The sequence below is a fragment of the Equus caballus genome, chromosome 2 (genome assembly GCF_041296265.1).
Source record: "Equus caballus isolate H_3958 breed thoroughbred chromosome 2, TB-T2T, whole genome shotgun sequence".
NCBI lineage: Eukaryota > Metazoa > Chordata > Mammalia > Perissodactyla > Equidae > Equus > Equus caballus.
Window position 1 is genome coordinate 117,342,840 of NC_091685.1, and position 26,532 is coordinate 117,369,371.

The window sequence follows — 26,532 nt, forward strand, 5'->3', positions numbered from 1 at the left end:
GAAGCCTCCAAATGGCTTCAAAATTCCAAAATAGCTTCGTTGAAAGATTCATTGCAAAAGGATTATGAAAAATTAAAAACACAAGAGGTACCTAAGACAGAAGACCATGAGACTGACCTGACTTGTAGTTTTCCCTTCTATCCTCCATCACTTGAGTACTCAATTGACTATACCTCTATCTAAATGGTCTTTCCACTCCAAAAAGACTACAAGACCATAAAGAAAAGTCCACTAAGTTAGTGGCTTTACAATTGCAACAGCTCCAAGGCCAGAAAGCTGAAACACCTGAGCCTCCCCACTTGCATTCTCCTAGGGGTCCATCATCAAAACACTGGCCCAGAATTCAGTGTCTCATTTTCAATCAACTGGTACACTGGATAAAAGATCGTCCCCGACAGTTTTTTCAAATCCTTCCACACCAACTCAAATATCCCCATACCTACCCTTGAAGGAGGGCCCCTATATGGATCCTTCCCAGAGCTAACAACGCTCCAAGGGATTCTCCAGTAAAATGATACCAGTTATTCCTTTAAATAGCCAAGGGGAAACTAAAATTAAAATTAATGGAAAACTTCACCAAGTTCTGATAGGTACTGGAGTGACTCTCTCTACTTTAAACCCACTCGCTCCAGAGCCTGCAGATGAGATCCTGAGAAAACTGGAAGAAGCCAGTGAAGGATGAGAGTTCTTACTAGAGTCAGCTCTCCTCTCTGTAGTGCCTGGTAGGGAGGAAAGTAAAATTTCACATTTTCTCATCCTTTCCAAATCAGACTCCTGTGAGTTCAATTTTGGGGTAAACATTGGCTGTTGATCCTTTCTCTTCCAGGGACAGCTAAACTTCTTGTCTCCTTTTGTGTCCTGAAAATGTGGCTTGGCTTTCCGCCTGCCTGGTGTACCCAAGTTGTCAGTTCTTGTGTATGCAGGCAGCTCAATAATCAGATTGGGGACCCAAAAATATTGCCAGACAGAAATGTGAGTTGAGCTCCATTTGTGGCTAGGTTCCTGCCAACTATTGCCAGCTCCCTTAGAGAATTGTCTAAGTCCTACTTTATTTTGACTATCTTGGGGAGTGGCTCTAGATCTTGGGAGGGTTGGATATTTTGAGGTTGTTCAATACTGCTAAGAATGTTTATTGCTTGTCCTAGCTGAAATTTGACAAGATATTTGTAAGAGTGTTTTTTTTGTTTAAGTAACTGTATGGTCAAAAGTTGGCCAAATTGAAAGCTGATATTCAGAGCCTGATAGAAACTTTTTTTTAGGCCTTCTCTCCTAACCTAAATGAAACTATGTACCCAGAGGGTAAGAAAAAAAAACATTCTGAATGCAAACAGCTCTCAGTCTAGAACATAAGGATCTTTTGATTTCCATCTTACTTGAACATTTTCTTCTTGATATAAAGAAGCAAATTGAAGATAACGTACTTGGCTGGATGGTTCAGGCCCTTGATATCACTCAAGTTGCAACCTGATTCTTTGAAGAAATAAAACCAACTGTCCTACAAGTTGAGGGAAACTTACGCAACTTGTCTTACAAATTGACTCTTTAAGAACAGAAAAAGCCCACTTATCTAACTTTTTGCCAATCCCCAAACCTCTTCTATTCATCTCAAAAGGCTTGTAAGCATTGTAAAACTTCTGGCCTTATGAAACAAAAATCCTTCTTGGGGAAAATTACATTCTTGTTCTGTGTCTTTGAGATGTGAATGTATTCCTGATCTTCTCTAGGAAGCAAGGTCATTCTTATCAGAAGGAAAAAAATTCAGAGGGAGAGGAATAACTATTTGGAAACTAAGCAAATGAAAAATGTTAAAAGTATACCAAATAGGATGCAACCTTGTTTTATAACACTTTTTCACCTCTAAGACCAGTTAACGTATTTTGCTGCATTAAAAAAAAAAAGTGTCCCCAAAGCCTCTTGAGGTTTGTAGAGCTATTCTACTTTTACTAAACAGCTCCACATGGCAGTGACTTTCAAGCTGATGAAACTGCTTTTTAGAAACATTCTGATCCATACTTTAGCTAGGAAATCTTTTGTTTGATTTTATCGTGTGTGTGTTTTTCTAACTTCGTTGTGTATTCTTCCAATATGTAGCCTATTGTGTGTGAGTGTGTGCAGCTGTAGGGAAAGGCTTAAATTTTATATTATTACATATCAAACATATGATAAAGTGTGAAAATCTTGTGTTCTTTTTGTTGTTGTTGTTCACAATGTCTTCTTGACAGAGAGCACATATTCAAGAAGTAGAACGTTGTCAGCATTCAAAAAGCCCTCTACTTGCTCTCTCCAAATTACTACCCTATAAACATAGCCACTATACTGATTTCTATCATATATTGGTCTTACCTATTTTGAACTAAATGTATCTGGAATCATATAGTATATTCCCTTTTATGTCTGCTTCTTTCACTCAATATTATGAATTTGATATTCATCCTTGGTGTTCTGTATAGCAGCAATTTGTCTGTTCTCATTACTAAGAAATCTTTACTTTTACAAATAGGACACAATATATTTATCCATTCTTCTGTCGATGGTCACTTGCGCTATTTCCAGTTATTACTTTCAATGCATAATACTGCTATGAAAATTCATGTGCATATTTTGTTGAATATGTGTATACTTATCTGTTGGGTAGACATCAAAGACTGAAATTGATGGTTTGCAAAATAAGTACATGTTCTGCATTGGGAGATGCCACCAAACAATTTTCCAAGTTGTTTTTACTATTTTACATTCCCACCAGCAGTATATGGAAAGTCAAATTACTTCATGTTCTCACTAAAGCTGGGTATTATCTCTTTTTGATTTAATATTCTAGAGGTTGTGTAATGATTGCATTGGATTTTAATTTGCATTTCTCTATGGTTAATGAAGTTGAGAGCCTTTTCATATGTTGATTGGCCATCTTCTTCTGTAATGCCCATTTAAATCTTTTCCTTAGTATTCTACAGAGTTTTCTATTTTGTCAATTTGTGTAATTTCTTATACAGTCTTTCACCGCTTAACAATGGGACTATATCCTGAGACATGTGTCTTAGGCGATTTTGTCATTGTGTGAAAATCATAGAGTGTGCCTATACAAACCTAGATGGCATAGCTTAGTACACATCTAGGCTATATGGTACTAATTTTATAGGACCACTGTCATATTTGTAGTCTGTTGTTGACCAAACCACCGTTATGCAGCACATGACTGTATATTGTCTATGTAAGCTTCTGTCAAATGTACACATTGAAAATATATTCTCCTCGTCTGTGCATTACCTATTCATTTTCTCAATAGTTTCTTTTGATAAACAGAAGATCTTAATGTTAATGTAGCTCTGTTTATCATTTTTTCCTTTACGGTTAGTTCTTTTATTACCTAGTTGAAAAAATTTCTGTCTACCCAAAGGTCATGAAGATATTCTCCAGTGATTTTTTCTGGAAGATTTATTTTTCTGCCTTTTACATTTACATGTATTTTCCATCTGGAATTGCTTGTTATATTGTGAGGTAGAAGATAAGATTGATTTTTTTCTTACATATAAATCCAGTTGACTGAAGGCTACTACTGAAAAGACCATTCTTTCCTAATTTCCCCACAGGATAAACTTTGTTATATCAGGTCACTATATATTTTTGAGTCTGTTTCTAGCTCTATTTGTTTCTTGGTCTGTTTTTCTATACCTGCACCAAAACACACTGTTTTCCTTACTGTAGTTATGCATGTCTTGATCTTGATAGCTTGAGTCCTTGAGCTTTGTTATTTCCTTCAAGATTGTCTTTGTTAGTTACTTTTTGGTATATTTTTCTTATTTAGACATAATTTACATGCACTAAAATGCAAGAAATCTTAAGTTTTCAGTTTGATGAATTTTAACAATTGTACATATCCATTTCAGAATCACCCAAAACAAGAATATTGTCATGATACTTTCTGTATTATTTTGATGCAAATGCCAAGTATCACACTCAAAAGTATTTCAGTATAAATCTACAAAAGAAAAGAGTTTTTAAAAACAAAACCCTAATACCACTTTCACTTCAAAAAGTATTAACTATAATTTCTTAATAATATCAAAATTTCAATGACTTGAATTTTAATTTAAAAGCTTACCTCTTTTCCTTAGAGGTCAAGTTCTAGAAAGTTATAGACAGAAAAATCCTATGTAGCAGCACACTGAATTTTTCTCAAGATCAATTCTACTGTGGTTAAAATGGAAATTTTTAAAATATATGTCCTGTCTCAATCATAGCACATCATGAGATAAGAAAGAAAAATATATGAAACATTGACAACCATAAAAGGCTACGTACATATATCAACCATTATCTCCACCAACTCTTTCATTTTTGAATAAGCCAAATGAAGACCAAAAAGGTTCAGTTTGCAACCCTGAATTGCCCCTCTCTTTTTTTCTTGATAAAGCCCCTCCTCTCTCCTCGGGCAGAGGCATCTCCTTTAGTGATGGAGGACTCCTCTTCCACATCTTCCAATAGAACTCTCATGAGGGCATCCATCTCTCCTCTTTCTTTGCCTGCTTTCTGATCATTTCTAAAATCAAGCTCACCATGTTTCCCTCATATTATCTTCCCATCCAGGTCTTTGTTTTTTTCAGTGATACCAACATTTGCTCACTTTACCCAGGTACAAAACCCCGATGACAATTATAAAGGACAAAGCCACAGTGCTTCTTTCTCTATATTGTATCTTGTTTGGACTTTGCAGTATTTTTTAAATATGTGGGTTGAAGTCTTCCATCAATCTTGGAGTATTGTTGGCCCTCATTAAATATCGTTCTGCTCCGTTCTCTTTCTCCTTTCCTGCTGGAACACAAATTGCAAATATATTAGATCTTTTTTCTTTTTCCTAACCTGTCTCTTATTCTCTTTTCTCTATTTTCTATACTTTCACTCTCCATGAAGTTAGTGTGTATATTTTCTATCGAATTCCACATTCAGTCACTAAATCTCTCTTTTGCTGTATCCAATTTGTTGTTAGACTCATCTATGTGTTTCTTAATTTCTTATCAAATTTGTAAATATTAAAAAGTAAGTTGATTCTTTTATTTTTATTTCTTTTATTTTCTCTGGTGAAATTTTGCATTATATCATCCATTTTCTTACACTTAAATCATATTTACTATAAAGTATGTATAATAAATACAATGTCTAAGTTTTCCGTGGGTCACATTTCATTGTCATTTATTTTTCTTGGTATGGCTGGGTGTTTTTTTATTGATTGTGTGACATTTTTATTAATAATCGTAGCAACTCTGAATAATTGTATTTTGCTCCAGAGAGGAATCGTGTTTCCTTCTGTTAAATAGCTATATGGGGGCAGCATACCTTAATCCAATCAAGAGTGATCTACTCCTAGTGTGTTTACCCAGAGCCTTTCTCCTTGCTGTATCCTCTAATTTTTTTCTATTCTCTTCAACATTTTAAGATTGTGAAAAATTATGTGATATTTTTGAGTAATTTTCTCTTTAGCTTCTTTGATTCTTTCTCTGTTTAGTTTAAGAATTCAATAAATGCACGAGAGAGAAAAAATCACAAGATTTTGCCTTACCTTTCTATGTCTCAATTATTTTGAGATCTTGTCTCTCAAGTTTTGGCTACCATTGTGGCTCTAATCTCTACTTTTTCTCCCCAGACATATGAAACTGCTGAAAGCCCTGCTGGTTTTGTGTCCTCTTAGTGACAGCTCTGTGTCTGACCTCACAGCTTTTTTGCCTTCCCGAAGAATCAGCAAATGCACTGTGGTTCGATTATCTTGCAGAACATTAGTCCACCTCCCACTGGTTCCCTCAAATCTCTGCTAGCAATTCTACAAATGGATTTTTCTTTTGCATTTCAGTTGGCCTTATTTTGCTGCAAGTTACTATATCATATCCAGAAGCAGAAACCTCCTCTAAGACCTTTTAAAATTATTACTTTTGATTTCTTGTGGCCTAATCAGTGGGGTAGAGGTAGAACATTTAAATTGTTAATTAGAACTGAGAATGTCAGTTGCTCTATTGTAAATAAAATGAATTAAATTCTAGAAAATTTTATGGTTATTTATAGTAATTTTTACCTCACTTCTTGTTTCTTGGCTGTTCTCTAGATGGTCAAGGTTGACATATAAGAAAGACACATATTAATTCAATTTGTAAAATTAGTGATTAGGGACTATATAAAAAAAAGTCTAAGCTCACATAAAGTAAATGTTTTCCAGTTTTCTTTCTTTGTTTTCATTTGATTATATTAAGGATATTTCCAACTTCATATGTTAACTGTTTAAAACAACTAAACATACTTTAATAACATCAAAATTCAATACTACTTCCTACAACTGTTTTTCTTTAAATTTCTAATGTTTTCTCTCTTCCTGAAACCCTGTCTTGGGCATAGCCTCATCTTGTAACATTCTCAAAGTCCCAGAATATGGCATACATATTTAAGCCATTTTTCTGACTAGTTTTCTCTTCTCTTCATTGGCCATCTGTTGAAACACAACTTATTATTCTAAGCCCAGCTCAAATTTTACTTCTTTTTAAGACATTTTCTGTCCTTATATAAGAAATATAAAGGGCATTGTGATTACATACACTCATTAAACTCAGGGAGCGTGGACAGAGGTAGGCATTGCTGCATGTTGTCTTATTAACTAGGTCAGTTCTTTATGGGATCCTCAAGCATGATCCCCATAGGAATGTCTGCAGCATGGTACAGGTGTTTAGAGCACAGTAAACTTACAATTGTTCTATTAATATTTTCTTTCACTACCTTTCATACAATTTTTTGGTCATGCTGTCAGGTTGCACTAAATTTCCTGACATCTTTCATAATATGAAAGTCCCTCCACCAATCCTGAATTGTGTGATAATCTTTGCCATCTATTTCCTCAATCACTTTCTGATGGATCTTCCAACATCTGTATGCCTTCCATTTTAATATCCTGTGTGATACATCTTTTGTTTCTTTGCAGTAGGTTAAGCACTATAACCCACTTTCTGTTTTTCAGGAATATGAGTCAAAACTGTTAATCAAAAGTAAAAAGAATTGGCAGATAGAAAGCGTATAGTCTTGTAACCCATGCTTCGTAATAAACTCAACTAAGGACAGCAAGTTTGAACAAATATTGGCTGAGAAATAAGGTAGAATAACACTGAAATAAATTACATATTTTACTACAATAAATTGTTCTATTTTAGTATATGCAAAATTGTCAGAACCATTTCAGAAAGAAATAGCGCTATAATAAACCAGCAGAGTGGCATAAATGACACATCTGTGCGCAATACTTGGCATATCCATCAATGGATGCTCAACAAATTTCTGAATGTTATTTCATTCTCCTGTAGGTAGAATAAAATGCTTTCTCAATTTATGTTCATAGCATTTAAATATTCTTCTATCACAATATCAACCTAGAAGGTCTGTGAATTCAGGAATCATGGTTGGATTTTTCTTCCTTGCATATAAAGTGCTGTTCAGTATCTGGAACAGCATATGTGTTCCTTAAGTATTTGCTGAATAAATGAGTCAACATACAGCATTTCTTCACAAATTAGGAATTACCCCAGGCCTAGAAAGGACTTGATAATAATAGATATTCAACTAATATTTGTTGAATTCATTATTTCAAATAACAGACGTCCATTGAGTGTTTATTGTCTGCCATGAACTGTGCTGCATGGAATTGGAATTACTGTGAGCAAATTGAACACATATCCCCTACTACCCTCCCATCTGTTTATTCTCTTCCTAATTCCATCATTTAACATTTTTCTGTTGATAAAAGTAATTATTGAGGACAGACATTGAGGAACGCTGTGAGACAGTATAAATGCCTCTTGAAAATCATTTATCAAGAGCTTTTATTCATCTCAAATGCTAGACATAATCCTTGATTTTTTTCAGATTAATCTTCCATTAACAAAAAAACAAGTTCTGAGGACACAAGAGGTGACTGGGTAGCAGACTGAGCAGTCGATGTCCAAATTTGCATAGTATACTCTCTCCCTCCTAGGGAATTCCCCCTATATAGAAACAATCGCAAACTCTACTTCAAAGAATTTTTCAGTAATTCAAGGGCCTGTGTTTGACCATGATCTGTGTGTGGATGTCTGGAAGGAGCAAGAAATGGGGCAAGTAATCATAGTTTAAAAAGCAAGGAAATTATATTTAAAATTCAGTTAGGATTTTAGGAGGTACAAAAATTTAAATGCAATAATTTCCTGACAATTCAAAGTTAAACCTCTCATGTCTCACTTACATTCTTTCCTACGTTCATTGAATAAGCGTTTGTTGAAGGCTTACTAAGTACTTGCTGTTGCACTAAAGACTGTGGAGAAAATAAGGAATAAAATGCAACCCACGGCAAATACAGTCTAAGACAGCTCAGAATTTGTCAGGGAGCCAAGAAAACTTAAAAGCAGCTAGAGTATAATTGATAGCTGTTATATATATTCACTTTGCTATAATAACTTACCGAGGACGAGTGATGCATTCCCCTAAAGATTAAGGACATCTTCACAGAAGTAAAATTTGAAGGGTCTTAAACAACAAATAGGAATCCATTACTTAGAAAACAAAGGGAAAAAATTTAGTGCAGAGGAACAATATGTAAAATGAGAAAAATGTATGGAAATGTACAAACTTCTCTGGGAAAAGCATGCCATCTGATGTGACTAGAGAATGATGTAAGCAGGTGAAGGGATGAAGAGAACGTGCAACATACTGAGCTAGGGAAGTAGGCTGGGAAAGACTGGGGAGAGTCTTAGATGCCGTAGATCTTAGGCAACCATCAAGATATTTTTATGTCTTCAATTGAGCGTGAGCTGTGTGCCTCAGTATCCAAAAGACACATGTTCATACCTAGGGACAAGCAGTGACTATGCTGAAGAACATCCTTTAAGCCTATATACACAAAATATATAACATGTATTATTTTTATTTAAAATAAACACTGGGTGGTAATGAATATTCTTTGTAATTACATGCTTTTAGTTTGATATGATATATTTATAACAAAACATTCTTTTACCACTTTTTCTAATTAACAAAATGTGATTCTCTTCTGCTGATATTCAAGGCTTTTCCTTTAAGCAGGGGAGTGTTATAAGCAGGTCTATGTTAGAAAATAGCTCTGGTAGTTTTGTAGAGGAGAAATTAGATAAGTAGAAACTGAGAACCAGTAATGAGGTGGGATTAGAAAGATATTTCTCACCAAATCTCATAAAACTAGTGACAGACTAGTGAAGAGTAAATGATAACTGAGGTTTTTAACAGTGTGGGAACCAAGTGGAACATAGGAATGAGTTTGAACAGAATACAAACCACCAATGTGGATAAATCAGAAGGCATCATGTCTCCGACCACCATAAAATACACCTGAAAAAATAGCCCAAAACACCAAAGGGAATGAAAATAGATTTTTTTTGTAATTATATCTAAAACTCAAGGTTGTCTACTGCTTTTTATTGATTTTTCAAAATTACAGTAAAATCCGCAATATTATTGTAGAATGTCATTAATTAATTTACATTTATTGAATTTATATTTTTCTTTCAGTCTCCCATTCCAGTGCCACTGATTAGAACAAACACAGTCAGTGGTACCAAAGGAAGAGGAGGCCTGTTCTTCAGGGCCGTGAGGAGGCCCTTATTTTGTCAAATTTAACAGATCCTCTTGCCTGTTCCTTGACATGTGTGATTAATTGCCGGGAGTCACTTCATTCTCAGCATCTTCTTTACCCGACTTGCTCAGGCTCTGCTCTCTAGCTGCCACATTGCATCTCTCAGAAGAATTGAAATATGCCTTTATATTTAAATTTAGTCCTTGTGATCAGGCTGAACTTGTCACACACCTGCCATCCTCACCTAATAATAGGAAGCCTGAGTGAGTCCTAGAACTCCCAGTGTATATTCAATGCACTATCCACTGTGTGAAAATACTGATGTGTCTCCTGGAGCCTGAATTGATGCATACATTTGTTTTCTCTTATGCCCACTCTCCTTGCCATCTGACAGTTTTCATTAAACCCAGTGTTTGGTTAGTTAATGTTTGTTGTGCTTTCTTCACTTGTATATTTACTTTCAATGGAAAATCACCAAATTTAAAAACAAACTCCAGCCTTCAAGATTCTTGTACATAAAAATTACATAAGCCAAAGAATAGTCAGGTAGACAGTAGACAGGTTATCAGGGTGAAGTCAATAGTTACTAATTTTAAATGGTAACTCAGAGCATCATATTTCCTGAATTTTGAAAAAAAAATATATTCTAAACTGTCAACCTGTCTTAGGATGATTTCAAGAAGCATGAAAAATGGAGTGTTAGTAGAATGCAATCAATGCTTTTTAAAATATTTCTATTAATGACATCTTAAATGAATGTTAATACAATATGTTACTATGTACAGGGTCTGTATTTGGCACAGACACCCTCATTTAATTCCAAATGGAAATAATATTCCAATTTTCCAAGATGCTTATTAAGTTTCCAAATAGGCAAATGGCAAATGCAAATAGGTAAATAGGCAAATGTATTTTGAGAAGTTGAAGTTAAGAGTGATGAAAGGATGAGGAGACGGAAATAAAATCCTCAAGGCAAACTGAGTCAAAATGAAGAGAAGTAAGCCACATAAATAATTAAAATAAAATGTGAAAAGTAATGGAAGAGGATTAAGTAACATGTACTTTGGGAACATGATAGAGGGTCAAGTAAACAAAATCCTCACGGGCCCACTGGAATGTGTCAGCATCCATGGAATATATTGTAGGAATTTGAGGATGCCATTGAGTAACCTGTCTTTATGAACATCTGATGTGGCAGAAGTCTGAAAGATTAGAACTGTGATCTCTATAAATGAAAAGAGATCTACATGAAATCAAGAAAATTATATAACACTAAACTTTATTTCAAATTAGTGCACAAAACCTATAATAAGAATTGCTAAACAAAACCACCAGTTGTTGAAAAACCCAACATTTTTTTATGTCAAAAAATGAGTTATTTCAGGAGGAAAATAGAGAGGAAATATTTAATACTATCAAATCATCCTTTCAAAGACTTTGTCGAAGGTGTTCATAAGACAACTGAGTAATTGTTCGATTGATTACTAACTTCAGATAAGAAATACTAAAAACCAGTACTGTTAAGTGTTTAACACGTATCATATATTACATTATTTGTTCTTGATAATTCTATGAGATACATAAATTAATATCATTCTCGTCTTACAGATAAGTCAATTGAAGTGTTTAAGTGAGTAACATTTCTGCATTCTGAGGTGTCACTCCAAAGTCTGAACTTTTATTTTATGCTGTCTGTTTGGGAACAGGATACACCTCATAAAGATAAACTGGCAGTTTTTTAAAGGTGATTCCTTAGTAATTGGTGCTACTAATCATCTCGCTTGACATCTTAATACATTTTCCGAAGGAGGACATATGCTATGAAACCTCCAAATTTCAGAGTAAGCTAAAATCTTCTGAAATCTAGTGATAAAGCAAGAACAAGGTAAATAATTTTTTTTTAATCATTTTAACCAAGGAGCTGATTCTCAAAGAGTGTCAGACAAAAACACAGACTGAATACTACCTGGTTATGACAAGTGCATGAAGATGCAGGGCAAAGAGGGGTAAATAGAGAGGACAGCAGGCGGGGTGGTGAAAAACTGTGGGACAGAGAAGGACTAGCAGAGGATTTTTTTGTCCCTGCTCCAGAGTTTTGCTGGAAACCTTTGGTGAGAGAAAGTGATGCCTAAAGAGAAATTTTCTGCGGAATGTGTTGTATGTTACTTTACAAGTATGTACAATAAAGACCTACAAAATTCCTCAGGGCTTTAAAAGTTGTCTTATAACTTGACAATTTTTTAATGTGACATCTCAGAGATTAGATATTATAATGACTAGTAAATCTAGATTAAACCCTGATATCTATCCATCTATCTATCTATCCATCTATCTATCTATCTATCTATCTATCGATCGATCTCTAGAGAGAGAAATTGTTTAGGGTATATACCAAAATACTTTACATGGGAGCAACTCTAACATAAAGTATTTGTAAAATGAGCAGTTGTAAAATGAATTGAGTACCGAGCTCTAGGTAATGATATAAGAAAAATCTGAAAAAAAATTTAGATTGTATTATGAGAAAATGGGACCTAAAATTCACCATCAATCTTAAAAGCCAATGAAATGATTTCTCAGAAAGATATTAGAAACTCAATAGAAAATTTTCCTCTAGTTTTATGTAAATGGTTATGTGGTTATGATCACTAAACTTCAAGAAGGATATGATGGAACCACAAATGGGCAATGAAAATGAACCAATATATGTATAAGGGAAGGAAGATTGTATCAGGAAATAGTAAAATGAGGAACTAATTTTAAATGAAGAATTAAAATGAGAGAGATGGAGAACCGAAATTCAAAATTATGGTTGTGGAGCCATGAATCAAACAACCTCAGAATTATTCACCAGTTCCCCAAATGCAGGAAGAACAGGTCCTGTAGTGAATGGCTGTTTTACTGGCCAGGTGCTCATTGTCCCTCCTTCTAGTAACAGAGCACCTCTTTTTTCTTTGGGAGCAACGTCCCCACCACCCTATTCGCAGTTCAGGCAATTAGTTTGGTGAAGATCAGAGATTGGCTCAGGTTTAAATCTTCCCAGAAAAATTCGTTCAAATCAATCCGGATCAGTGAAACTCAATGACCAGAAATTCAAGAACTGTTGGGAATGGTAAATTAACTTTTGCTGGGCTGGTGAAGCTGGTAGAATAGAATTTAGCAATTTCTTGTAAGAAAGCCTGCATTTGATGGAAGCCAACAAAAGAGAGAGTATCAAGTTGGGTGATGGGAAGAGAAAGAGTGAGCTGATGACTTCAGCTGATAAAAGCCAGGTCTATATCAGGGATTTTTAGGTATATGACCCAATAAAGTATCCTTTTTTGTGTTTAAAATAGTTATAGGTAATTTCTGTCACTTCCAACAGAAAGAATCCAGACTAATAAACGTACACTTTGAAATCCAAATGAAAATAGTTGGAAAAAATATCACGTAATTATTTACAATTAATAAAGCAGGTGTAACATCTATAAACACTATTCATGAGGGAGTGGCAACAGGAAATATAAAAGGATTTACAAATTAGATGAACTTATGAAAAATACAACTATACATTGTTCTTCATTTTGAAAGTCAAAAACTTATAGTATAGTATCAAGGAAAACAACCATATCTGCCACAGAATTTTTTTGTTAATAATGCAATTATTTCTGGATTAACTTGATTTGGTTGTATTGTTTATTCATGTGTTATATAAAAATTAATTTTTTCTTAAAATATAAAGAGGTGAGATATTAATAAACTCTGAAAAGAGCATATCTGTAGTTAATAGGAAGCTTAGGTTAAGATATACTACTGGGCAAAATTTTAATAATTTCTTTTTGAAATAAAATATGTAACAAATTATTAATTATATCACAATAAAATCTAAGAGTTTGGAGAGTTCTTAAAGGTTATCTAGGCCATTCTCAAGCTTTTATAGTTTAATTAACAAATGAATATGTAGTTTCTACTTAACATTTTTCACATATTTCCTTCTGCATTAGGCACCTTTTCCACTGAAGGATATTTTAGTTGTATGGAAGCTGTTTCTTGCATTGACATGAAATATGTCCCCTTTCAAAATTCACATTATTATTCCTCACTCTGTATTCTGAAACAATACAGACTATTTCAATCAAGCTATTATATTTCCCTTTAAACTTCTCTCGTCCAAATATCCTCAACCTCTTAAAACATTTTTCATTCATATATATCAATGGCTTACTATGTCCCAAGTGCAGTGTTTGGCAGGAGATATAGAAATAAGTTAGGCAGAGAAAATTTCTCCTCCTATAAATTAAGTTCTCTGGATGGAGAATATCCAGATATATAAATATAAATTAATGTATATTGCTGTGACCATAAATAAACAAGATGATGAGAAGATGTTGTCCTGGGAGGGAGAACCATTAGACACAGTGAATGATCAAAGCATTCATCTTCTAGGAGGTGACATCTGAGCTGAGACCTGAATAAGAAAGAGCCATCATGAGAAGATCTGGGGAAAAAGCCTTCCAGACAAAGCCAGGCAAAGTGCCTCCAGACACATAATCACTAGGAGAAAACTGCTTTGTTTATTATATGATTTCGAATCCCCTCTTTTCTGATATAGTCTAGAATTTTTTTCACCCAAAGTGTAAGCCTTAGAGCTACATATATTTTAAACTAATTTTTAATAAATTCAAGTACAGAATAACTATTATTTCTTGTGATTTGATGCTCTGGTTCAATTAATGCAGCCTAAGATTACATTAGCCTTTTTAGCAGTCAAACCTCATTATTGATTCATATTAATGGAGCATCATTTTCAGTAAAATTTAAAAAAATAAATTTTACCATGTAATTAGTTTCATCAACATGACTCCTTTTCCTTGTGCTCTTGGGAGTCACTAAAATAAGGAATTGGGACTTTTGCAACAGTTATATTAATAGTTATAATTAACATCAAAAAACTCGAATTCGGTTGCTGTTGTAGGAGTCTGGCAAATCTTTTTATTCTCACTCTGCAAACAAATTCTTGATTTTTATAGGTGTTTGCCCAGAGGCTTACAACAACTAGAGATAGGGCAGTCTTTCTGTTGAGAATTCATTGACATTGTGCCTTTCCGAGATGACTCATTCACTGCTGTCCCCATAATTGTCCTGCTTCCTGCTCTGCTGAGATTCACCATGATGCCTCCTTTAGTTGTATGCAGATCTGCATTGCTAGAACTCACCATCCAGCTACTATAAAGCTTACTGATTTTCCAAAAGAGAAAAGAAATGATTTTAGTTTTACCTTTGGTAATCATCATTTTATCTCATTCTAATCCTTACCAGATGTCTCCAGCTTCATCATTTTACCATCCTAGTGAGGACTGTTTCTAATTTTCAATGGTCAAATTTCCTCTCTAACCAATCTACACGTTTCTTTCCTTTAGCACTGGCCATGACTGTGTTTTTCTGTGAATAATTTCCTATGAATAATCCACAGTGGAACTGCACATTAAGATTGACATTAACTAACACTCCTCTTTTTACAGAAAATAATTTACCTTCCAATATCTTCATTATCATTGCTTTTCAAGGCTCAATTCTAACCCTTAGAAGCTTGCACTCTACTTTTCCTTTGTAATTGCACATTCACTCAACTATATGCTGAGGATTGAAAATGGATGATTCTAGTTTAGATTTTTTTCCAGCCTTACTTGGACTAAGTCAAATTGCCTAAGTCAATATTTCATTATTTCTACTTGGATGTGCCTCAGACCTCAAGAAGCTAAACCTGAAATTACGATAAGTAATCTCCGATGAACTACCAGCTAATACATATTTTTATTTGTTTGTTTGTTGCATTTAAAAAATATTCAAATAGAATTTACTGCGGACGAGGCTCTGGGTGGCTGCAGCTCCCACTTCCGCCTCACTTCAGATTTCTGCCAACTGGCCCTCACTCTTCACTCCCCCATGTCCTAGGAAATGCAGTGTTTTAGGAAAGAGACTAAAGGGAAAGAAAAGAAAAGCAAAAGCACCAAAAGAGCTCATGACATTCTTAAAGTTCTCTTTTGTATAGTAAGCATCTTTATCTGATTTAATTTTCTCTTTTCTCGAATATTACTACTATTTTTACCATTCTAATAATGACCTTCGTTATGCATTCTAGGTTGTCTATTTCTCTTACTAAAATGTTGAAACAAAAGTAATAGTTATAATAATGACTTTAAAAAATGGCCTGTCATTTATTTCTATTTGACTCCAAATAGAACAAAATCTCTGTGTTGAGGACAAAGGTGGCATCTGACCACTGAGAGTAATTCTAACCTTTCTCTTACTCTGGACTCAATATAGTTTATGGTAGCTATTGTTGAGCTTATTTACAAGATCCTGTACTTCTGTAATTTTCTTTGGGTTAAGTGCACAACAATATTTTTGTAACATATAAAATTATCCTTTTAGAGTTGGGACATCATTTAGGCCAATGAGTTTTAGAACACTAGTATTTATTGTATTTGATGTAACTTCTAGTTTCATTTAAAATATGCATTCAGTTAATGATTCAGTGTTTTCCTTCCTTTATTACATTGACATCTACCAGTTATTAATATGCTGGCTCAGTGTTGGGAACTTGACTCCCTCAGCATCAGTGTTTTCCACTTAATTGTGACTCTCTAGAAGAAAATCACATATACTTTTCTGGTACATTGTAGGTTAGATTCAGCACATAGTGCTTAATATATTTCAAATTTAAATGTTACTTGGTGACAAAAGACAGACACAGACATTGTATTGAAATTTAAAAATTTTTAAAACACCAGAAATAAATAACAGTAGAATAAATAGCTTTTTTTTCCTTATTTTGGTGACTTGGTATTCATCAAACAATTTTTTATTGAGATATAATTGACGTATAATGTATTAGTTTTAGGTGTACAACAATTTTTGTCTATAATAGAGACAACATCTATGTAAGATTAACATTTCCAACCTTTTTGGTTTGTTTAGCTAAAAATTGGGATATTCTTTCTTATAAGACTGATTTATGAGTTGAAACCAAATGCCATTCATAGTAAGGTTGTATTCTTTGTCTTAACGTTGATTTTATATTTTCTAGTATTGTTTCTGTAAAATATGTGCTTTATTTAGATAATAACAATGCACTCCGCTCAACTCAGTAAATAAGTTGTCTTAAAAGTGACTCAATGATTTAGAATGGAGCCTGTATGTTTCTTTCCCGTGATAAATCTTCATTTCATGTCACTACCTACTTGAATCAAAGGTAAAACAAGGATATAAGAAGTGACAATTATATGAACATAATAGAGAAAGAGGGTGTGACCAAATGTAAGAGAACTGTAATAAATTTTCTAACGGAAAAAAGCCAACATGAATTAGATTGGCAAAAGAGATAAACTGCTCTTATTTAACAGGAAAAAAGTCAAATATTTAGTGAATGAAAATGAGTGAAATAATTAATGGAGTCATCATAAATCAAAAATTAAAGAATTGGAAGGGCATTTAAATATTGCATAGTTCAACTACCTACATAATGAATAAACTCTTTCTATAACATCCCCATTATTGGTATTTTAGCCTATGCTGGGGAATTTATTCAAATTTTGATTGCTTTATTAGAAAATTCTTGCATACATTAATCCTTTCATGTCTACTGATCGTCTTCCATTGGTCTAAATTCTATCACTGGAGATCTTACACAGTTATTCTCATTCTGCCTCCATAGAACAGCTCAAGAAACATTTAAAAGACATCAGTTGTCTTTTATTCAGTACAAAACATGCCCCGTTCACTTAAATGTTTTACATGTTGGTTCTAGGGTTCTTTGAAGTCCCTTCACTGTAACGATAAGGCTGCTCAGCTCACACTCCATCTCACCTTAAAATGGAAAACAATGATACCCATACAATCTGAAAAACGTAGAGTAGAAACCTGATTGTCACCTATTTCATTCTCAGTACTATGTTTCTTTTAATAAATGTGAAGAATTAACTGTTTTGGTTGTCATCGTGGATTGTTTCAAAATGTTCATAATGTCCGTAATCATGAGGGTCATCATTTTTCAAATTATTTTAACTTTTCACAATCACTTATACCAACTATACAGTTCTAGTTAGATGGTTTGTTTTGCAATCCAATATACTCTATATAGTCTGTTTGTTCAATAATGAAATCCTGTATCCCCATTTCATAGGGCGGAAAGTGAATTATGATAAAGCCTTATTAGATGCTCTGATCTTTGAAGATAAAAAGTAGAATTATGCTGATGAATTGTTATATGGATGCATTTTCTTTACAGTCATGGCTCAAAGTAAAGAAGAAGGAGTAAAAGAGAAATTTCCATGACATTTGTACAGGGCGTGACCTTCAACTTGCTGATACGTCTGCTGAAGGTATAGCCTGATATGTGCACTTAAGCTTTATTGACGGCACGCAAGACCATCTTGTAGAGTCCTCAAAAGGTAATTTCTAGCAAACTACAGCTTCCTCAGCTAAAATATAATCATAAACATGATAATATCAATGAAAAGTACTATCTTCAATTGTTTTTATAGATGGCTTGACTTGATTTTCTACTGTATTGTGTTCTTTTACCTTAAATTTCTGACTTTCCTTGAAATAAGAAAAATATCTGGTGCACTTAATTTCCAGTTAACATCATATACATATTATTGCCTAAAACCTGATATTTTTGTTGTTTAAGCTTCATACTCTTCCTAAACATTATACGACATCTCTAAATTATTAATTTCAAAATGTCCTATTTTTTCCCTGTATTAAAGCCATTGTTAATATTAAACACTGGGCTTATGTAGTAGTAAAGGGATTAGGATAAATAGTGCCAACTGATTCAGGCAAGGCATGGAATATCTTGAAGTCATCATAACCAGAATCTGTTCTCAGTTGTTAAATATTAAAATATGATTTTCTTAGTTGATCCAGTGGTAATCTGACTTTAGAATGCTAACTCTCACTAACCAACTTCATAGGATGCTGATAGACAGGGCATAGCCTTGATTTATTGATTTATATTGAAAAATATAAACACTAAGTTATTATGAAGTCTAACAAAGTAGATTGAGATAAATTCTTAGCTAGGCATTATTAGAACAAAGCTAGTATAAAGTCCATAACTTGCTCAATTTTATCGTTACACATCTGAGGCAAGATTTGGGTCATACTAATACAGTCGTGTGTATGCACATATAAACTCACAGAACGTAAGAAAGCCGAATTCCTTTTTATTAAACGTAGGGATTATTCAGGAATTTATATTCAACTACAAAGTGGTGGTTCTTATTCCTGTCTTATCTTCAGATCTTTTTTGGAAGCTTATCATTACAATTTTCCTTGGGATGTTTTGAAATTCTTTAAATTTGTGTATGGTTGTGTGCAGTTATCTTCATTACATATGCAGAGCATCCGGGAGATATCTTTTTTTTTTTTTTTTTTTTTTAAGGATTGGCACCTGGGCTAACAACTGTTGCCAATCTTTTTTTTTTTTTTTCTTTTCTGCTTTATCTCCCCAAACCCCTCCTGTACACAGTTGTATATCTTAGTTGCATGTCCTTCTAGTTGTGGGGTATGGGACGCCGCCTCAACGTGGCCTGACGAGCGGTGCCATGTCTGCGCCCGGGATCTGAACCCTGGGCTGCCGCAGCGGAGCGCGCGAACTTAACCACTCCGCCATGGAGCCGGCCCCATTGGTGATATCTAAAAATTATGGCTCGCGGTCGATGTGGAGTGTGTAGGCAATAGCAGCATAATCACCTAGGAAATGTTTTCAACATATATATATTTCAAATTACCGGATACCAATATGTGAGAATGCAGAGGATATGTATTTATTTTGGGAAATAAGTTACTTTGATTGAATTATAGATGTCTATATACCCACAAACTACATTATTTGCTCATATCAGAAAAAGAAAAGAAGAGTAGAAAAGAAAGGAGGAAGGAAAGAAAATGATAGAAGGAGGGAGAGAAGGAAGGAGAAAGGGGAGGAGAGAGAGGAGGAAGAGAGGGGAAGGGAGATAGACGGTGGAAGATGGAAGGAAGGAAGAAAGGGGTAAAATAAAGCAAGCAGCCTGTTCTTACAGCTTGAAAATACTTTAGGCATCAATAAACATAATTTTGTAAAAGATATTGAAAAAGAGAAGAACCAAGAATAATTCCGTACAATATATCTTATCTTTATTAAGTATATCTGAATTTTTCAGACAACCAGTGGAAGATTCATTTATTTAATGTAAATCTCTTCCTTTATACCAGAATGCATATTTACACCACAGCTTTAGTAAAAAGGAAAAGGAGTGTTTTAGTTTCCTAGAAATTGACATACATTTGTTATGAAAAGAACAGCTAAAAATGCAGAAACTGTACTATTTCTCGAACAGTCTCAGGGAGACACACACTTCTGAAAACTAGGAACAAGAGAAACAACTATGAATCTTTGTTTTGTCTATTTAGACTCTATCTCTATGATATAACGTCCCTAAATAAAATAAAAATTATTTTGTGAATAATATGTTAGCTGGCAAGCTGGAAGTCCCTGTCATGTTAATGGTCTGTCAGAACCTCTACTAAAAGTGTTTCTGGTATTTTCAACATCAAAGTATGTTTAAAAGAATACTGCACATCGAAATCCATATCCAAAACAGCTTTCAGCTTGAAATTCAGATACCACCTGTATTGGTCCAGGATTTACATTGTTAATATTTAATTAGGCATTTGCAGGGGAGATGTGCTGAGCTTTTTGGTATATATTTAGGTAAAGGAGTCAGCAAACCACAGACAGACGCCTATCTCTTGGCTGTATTTCTATCTTTATTTCAGATAAACTTCTCTTATATATCAAATTAATAGCAAAAATAGATAATGCATTTAAAAGTTAGGTTGTATTTTTCTTTACTCATTATAATATTTATTTAATGTTACTTCTTTTTTGGTGAGGAAGATTGGCCCTGAGCTAACATCTGTCCCAATCTTCCTCTGTTTTGTATGTGGGACGGCACCACAGCTTGGCTTGATGAGCAGTGTGTAGGTCCACACCTGGGATTCCAACCTGCGAAACCCAGGCCGCAGAAGTGGAGTACATGAACTTAACCAGCACTCCACCGGGCCAGTCCCTTAATGTTACTTTTGCAACATTAAAATGGTGATAATATCCCAGTAGTCAGTATTCAAAAGGTCATTTTACTTAGATGCACACAAAGCTATAAATTTTTCGTTTTTCCCAAGCAGTAACTTATAACAGTGATAATGACCACAAGCAACATAAAACGTGAAAAAGAAGCACTACTTCTGTAAATTCACAATTAGGTTAAGCTTGAGTCTGAACTTTTGATCTATCTTAAGTTTTTATTATTTTCAATCTAAAAAATTTTATCTGAGATCTATCTTGCATACTCAGCTCAGAGTGTGTATTGTTTAGGTAATCTTTCTGATGAATTTTAAGCTTAAATAAATACAGCAAATATTTTACATATTCTTCATTAGAAAGAAAAGAAGAAAAGAAAAGATAATTACCACGAAAACTTAGAAGAGTTTTATAGTGTTACACATCTGGAGTGTAAAGGAGTGAGCAACACACAGAATCATTTAATGTAAAGTTTACCTGAAATTGAGGCCAATATATCGTTTTGATCCTCTACAGATGTCTATGCCGTCCTAGTAAATTTTTAATCATCTGTTCCTACCAGAGTATGTTAATATATAGCCCCATATGTCATATAATAAAAACATGTTCAAGTGAAATGAGTGATTTATTTGCAAAAATTTCGACTGTACCTAGAAAACGTTTACATGAAATAGAAGCCTATAATGGAATCTGCATGTAAGAAACGAAAGAGTGTATTTCCAGCCTAACACTGAATTGACTATGAAACTATGAGTTGCTTAATCTACCACAAAATTATAAAGGCTTTCTCCCCCCACCCCTTTCTTTTTTTGAATCCAGGCAGTTTATTACTAAGGAGAGGGAGAGCATCCAAGGATTTAAGAAATAATGCACCCTTTAATTTTGATACTGAAAAGCAACTTTTATCAATCCTTTTAAAGCATAATGTAATCATTTCATTGACTTAAATGGAAAGTTCATATTTACTAGCTTTCAATATAAGAGATATAGTGATTTTAAACAAGAATTTGCAGGCGGAAAAGTAAATTTTAAGAAAAAGTTGAGAAGCAGAACTTTCAAAATATTTTGTCAAAGAGTATCATGCTTAGGAGCCTGGACTCTGAAGCCAGGCTGTCTGGATTCAAAGTCTGTAACACCCCTTGCTCGGGGGTGACTGGGGAAGCTCACTTAACCTCTGCTTGTTTCTTTGTCTGTAAATTTTGTGTTGAAGATGAAAGCAGTTCCTAAATGAAGAGTGCCGGGCAGATAGCATGTACTCAATGAGCGCTACTACTGGGAATAGCAAAGTGTGCCTGCGCCCGTGTGTGCACCTCCATGTGTCTCTGTGTATGTCTAGTAAGAATAGAGTGGGTGGAAGAATAAGTATTCAAGAACCCCCTCCCCATTGTTCCAATGTTTGAGCAAATTTTAGCTAGCTAATCATGCAAAGTGGGAGAGGTAGTTCTTTTCAGATGTATAAACTCAGGAGCTGTGATTTAATTTCTATACACTAAAATATATACTCATTACATATGTATTAATGCCTTGCCATTTTTTTCCAGAAGCAGTAATGAAAAAATGTGTTTAAGGAGCTTTAAGATCCTACAATAAAATATTCTGTGTATTTTTAAATCATGTTAAACAAAAGGAAACAAATTTTGCAAAGCATTTTGCTTTTGTTGAGATGAATAAGGGAAAAGAAAACTTTTTTGTTTGCTTTAACCATACCAATTTTTGGTTACAATGATATGGAGAATATCATTAAAAGTTCAGTTAGAGAAATTGTGGACATTATGAAAAGTATTTTTCATATTGCAATGTAAAAATGTTAAATAGGAATCGAACAAGTATTGCCCTTTTGTTCAAAATTAACTACCTAAATATTACCTTTTCCAGAACTATTTGTTGGAAGCTAATAAGATTTCAGTCATAAGTTTAAAAAGAATTTTATTATCCCTACATATATATAAAAAACAAAATAATAAGTTACGTATTGATTTTTTTATTAAACATACATATTTCTTTGAAAATAACATTATATTATTCAACTTCTTTGCCCTCTAACATTGAGAATTGATACTTGTTTAAAAATATCAATTCTTTGGGAGGAAAAACATTATATCTTAGTATATATTGTATAATATATAGTAAATACTTTTAAATTTTATGGAATTTTTTTACAAAGACATTTAAATTACAGAGGGACTATATTGTGAAGTATATGGCTACTGATTGTCTTCCTTCTCAATTGCATATATCTGCAATAATCCCTCAGCTGATAAAATTTATAAAACAACAGCTCAGTAGCTTCACTGTAGCAAGTTATTTATACTCCAAAAAGCCAAATGACAGTGACTGCAACACATAATTGATGAGTTAAATGAGTTTTATGTTCCCAAAACAATTTTAAAGCTGAGTAACCCAAATTTATTAGCCACATCCAGATGGAATATAAAGTCAATATATTGCTGTTTATGTATCAAGTCAGAGAAAATTATTAAGGATGATTTCAGCCATGGATGGTTAGGGTGGCAGACCTTGGTTAAATTTTAGGCTATAATTCAAGGAAATTTTGGTAGCTACAAAGCTAGTGTAACAAATAAGAAAAACGTGCTATAATAGACTTTAGAAGAAGTATTTTCTTGACTTAAAAAATGTACAACTGGAGTTGAAGTAGCAACTCCATAAAATATGTCAATATATACTTGGAAAAAAGTATTTTATTTAGGATTATTAGCAAATAAGACTTTATATTCATGGAACTTGTATAAAAACATACATAAATAGATATTTTAATACAACTAAAATAGAAGTGAGCTATTGGCAAGTACTTAAAAATGATTCTGTTTTAGTGTCATTTTATCATAGGAATTGGAAAGATTATTTTTTTCAAAATGATAAAGTACTAAATGGTTTTAGCTGAAAACAATAGCATGTAGTTTGATCATTAACAATTATCATATAAACATGAATATAATCATGAAATAGCAAAAGATATTGAAGGGATACATACTAAATGAAGATTAAAAATCTGTCTTTTCACAGACACTAGGGTTTTTCATTCTAGTATTAAATGATGTTAGATAGAATACATGGGCCCCAGCCCCAAAAACTTCAATTTATTGTGTGTAATTTTGGACACAATGCTTAAATCCTCAAGAGTGTATATTTAAGCATACTTTACCTCAAATCATACTTGGATAGCCAATTAGTACGTAACTGTCAAGAAAGGTGAAGATTTGAGATTTTATCCTACAGCAAGCTAACACGTTAGCTTGCAACAGTTTCATGAATGCTTGGAGAACATAGGAGACTCCTGGGTCAGAACCAAAGAACTGTATTACATACTGTACTGCAGATAGCATTAGCATATTTGTGTCAGTTTCCTTTGCTCCGCAGTCCCACAAGGGCAAAGCAGATGGGCCCCAATGGATGTCTTCACACATAGTGGCTTGTATTTCAGGGAAGGAATCCTGAGCATAACCATGCCTACCTATACTCTGGAGAGATAAATTATCTTTATTACACTAGACAGTCACTATATCTCCTCTTTGCTCAGAGGGAGACACCATCTATTTTCAAAGGCTCTTCACTATACAAATGCCTTGAAAAGATATCCAGAACAAAATGGCAGCCAACATCTCACCGCAAGATACACAGACATGTGAGAGAATCCTGGAAAATTGTCTCCCAACAGTAATGAGCATCATTCATTTATTCAAAGCACATTATTGGGGCTGGCCCAGTGGCTTAGTGGTTAAGTTTGAGAGCTCTGCTTCCATGGCCTGGGATTAGTAGGTTCAGATCCCAAGGGCAGACCTACACACTGTTCATCAAGCCATCCTTTCGTGGCATCCTACATACAAAATAGTGGAAGATTGGCACAGATGTTAGGTCAGCAACAATCTTCCTCAAGCAAAAAAGAGGAAGATTGGCAACAGATGTTAGCTCAGAGCCAATCTTCCTCACCAATAAATAAATAAATAAATAAATAAAATTATGGAGTACTGTACGTAGACACTATTCTAGGAATTCGGAAAATAGTGATAAGTAAGACAGATGAGGTCCCTGCTCTCATGAAGCTTAAATCCTAAAAAAAGTAAACAAATGAGAGAATTTCAAGAAATGATTAGGTTAACGATACTGAAAGAAATGATGTCTGTAATAAAATTATACGGCAGGATGAAGGAAGCCTTCTTTGAGATTACTTTTGAGTTGAGACCTAAATGTTAAGATCTAGGAAAATAAGAATTGTGATAGATGGAGAAGTGAGTAGAAAGGCCCTAGGAGTTGAATAAAAATAAAGATGGTTATGTTAATAAATTTGAATTTACAGATATGCACAAATTCCTACAAAAACATTTATTACCTTTTTCAAGGAGAATTATAAAGCATTTGTTCAGTATTTTAAAGTTTTTCCCACAGAGGAAGTATATTTGACAAGCATATTTTAGAAATTATATAATCGGCAAATATATTAGAGGATTTAAATATTATATAAACTTCTCAAAATAGAAAGGAATGAAAAAAAGAAAGAACATTCCTTAGCACATTATATATGCCTGGTGTAAATTTAATACCTAAATCAGAGGAAGAGTGTATGGAAAGGATATTGAAGGCCTGTTATATTCAGGAACAGAGAATCAAAAACTATAAATAAACCATTAGTGAAGAAAGGAGAGATTTTCCAGAAGGAAGATTGGTCAACTTGTTCCGCATACTTTTGAAAGCTCAGGAGGCATGATTAAAATTCTCAGCAATTCATTCCTGGTGACCTTAACCCAAGAGTGTTTTCAATAAAAGAGTTGAGAAGAAAGACCAATTAGTGTGGGTTGAGGAGGAAACAGAGGTATGAAGTGAGATCACGTATATGAAGCCAGTTCTTTTAAAGTGTTAAGATGTAGCTCGAACATTTTCTCTTTTCTGAAGCCTTTCTTAACTCTTCAGACTGATTCAAATGTTCATACCCTGATTTTAGGCCATGTCTTGTTTGTTGTTAAAAAGATGTCACTCCAAAGGTGTTGAGCATCTTATAGACAGTTACCTCTTCTTTCTCGTCTTTCCATCAAAACGTCTTTGTATGTTAAAGTGACTAGTAGAATTTTTGCTAAGTCAAATTGAATTGAATTGACTTGAGATGTAAGGTAATATTCAAATTCATTGAACTGAATAATTGTGCAAGTCTTAATTTAGGGATTCACATTATTCTTAATAAGACCTAGATGTATTCATAACCAGTGATACTGTAACAGTATGTCAAGTACCACAAATATTTTGGGGAAAATATAGCACCACATTTAGACATGTGGTCAAAGGCAAGTACGTTAGTTAAACTCAGCAACATGATGTTTTCCTAAAGATCATGTGTTACTTAGAGGCTGTTTAATCTGTCAAAGCAGAGGAGCGGGAGACTGTGCTTTTTGCACTACTTAGAAGTGTTAAAAATATAGTGCATGTGGGGGTGAGTGCGGAAACAACTTTAAATAATCACACTTTATCTGAACTTTATCCAAGCTTGTATTGAAACTTGAAGTAAAACTATATATAGAACTGAATGTGACTTTCTCTGACATCAAAGGCATGCTTTTTCTGAAACCTTTAATTTTTAAATTTGGCCTCTCTAGAATAACGGTTGATGACAGTACTTGTTCTCACTGATAAAACATGAAGATGTGTGGTTTTGTTTATATTTTGTTTTGATTCACAATAATACTCCAGTGGCAAAACCAAAGGATGCTTATGAAGGGAAAACGTAGTTTTCATTTGACTGTCATCTCTTTACATGTCTGAACAAAGCTCTAAGAAAGTGTAACATTTGATACATATGAAATTTGAT

General features: G+C 33.9%; 1 protein-coding gene across 1 annotated transcript in view; it reads left to right on the top strand.

Moving 5' to 3' along the window:
• NDST4 (N-deacetylase and N-sulfotransferase 4) overlaps positions 1-26,532 on the top strand; it is a 388,880-nt gene that overhangs the window by 48,645 nt on the left and 313,703 nt on the right. The window contains exon 2 of the mRNA XM_070259711.1: positions 17,877-18,039. The gene's annotated coding sequence lies outside the window, so the exon portion shown is untranslated. The remainder of the gene's footprint in view (positions 1-17,876; positions 18,040-26,532) is intronic.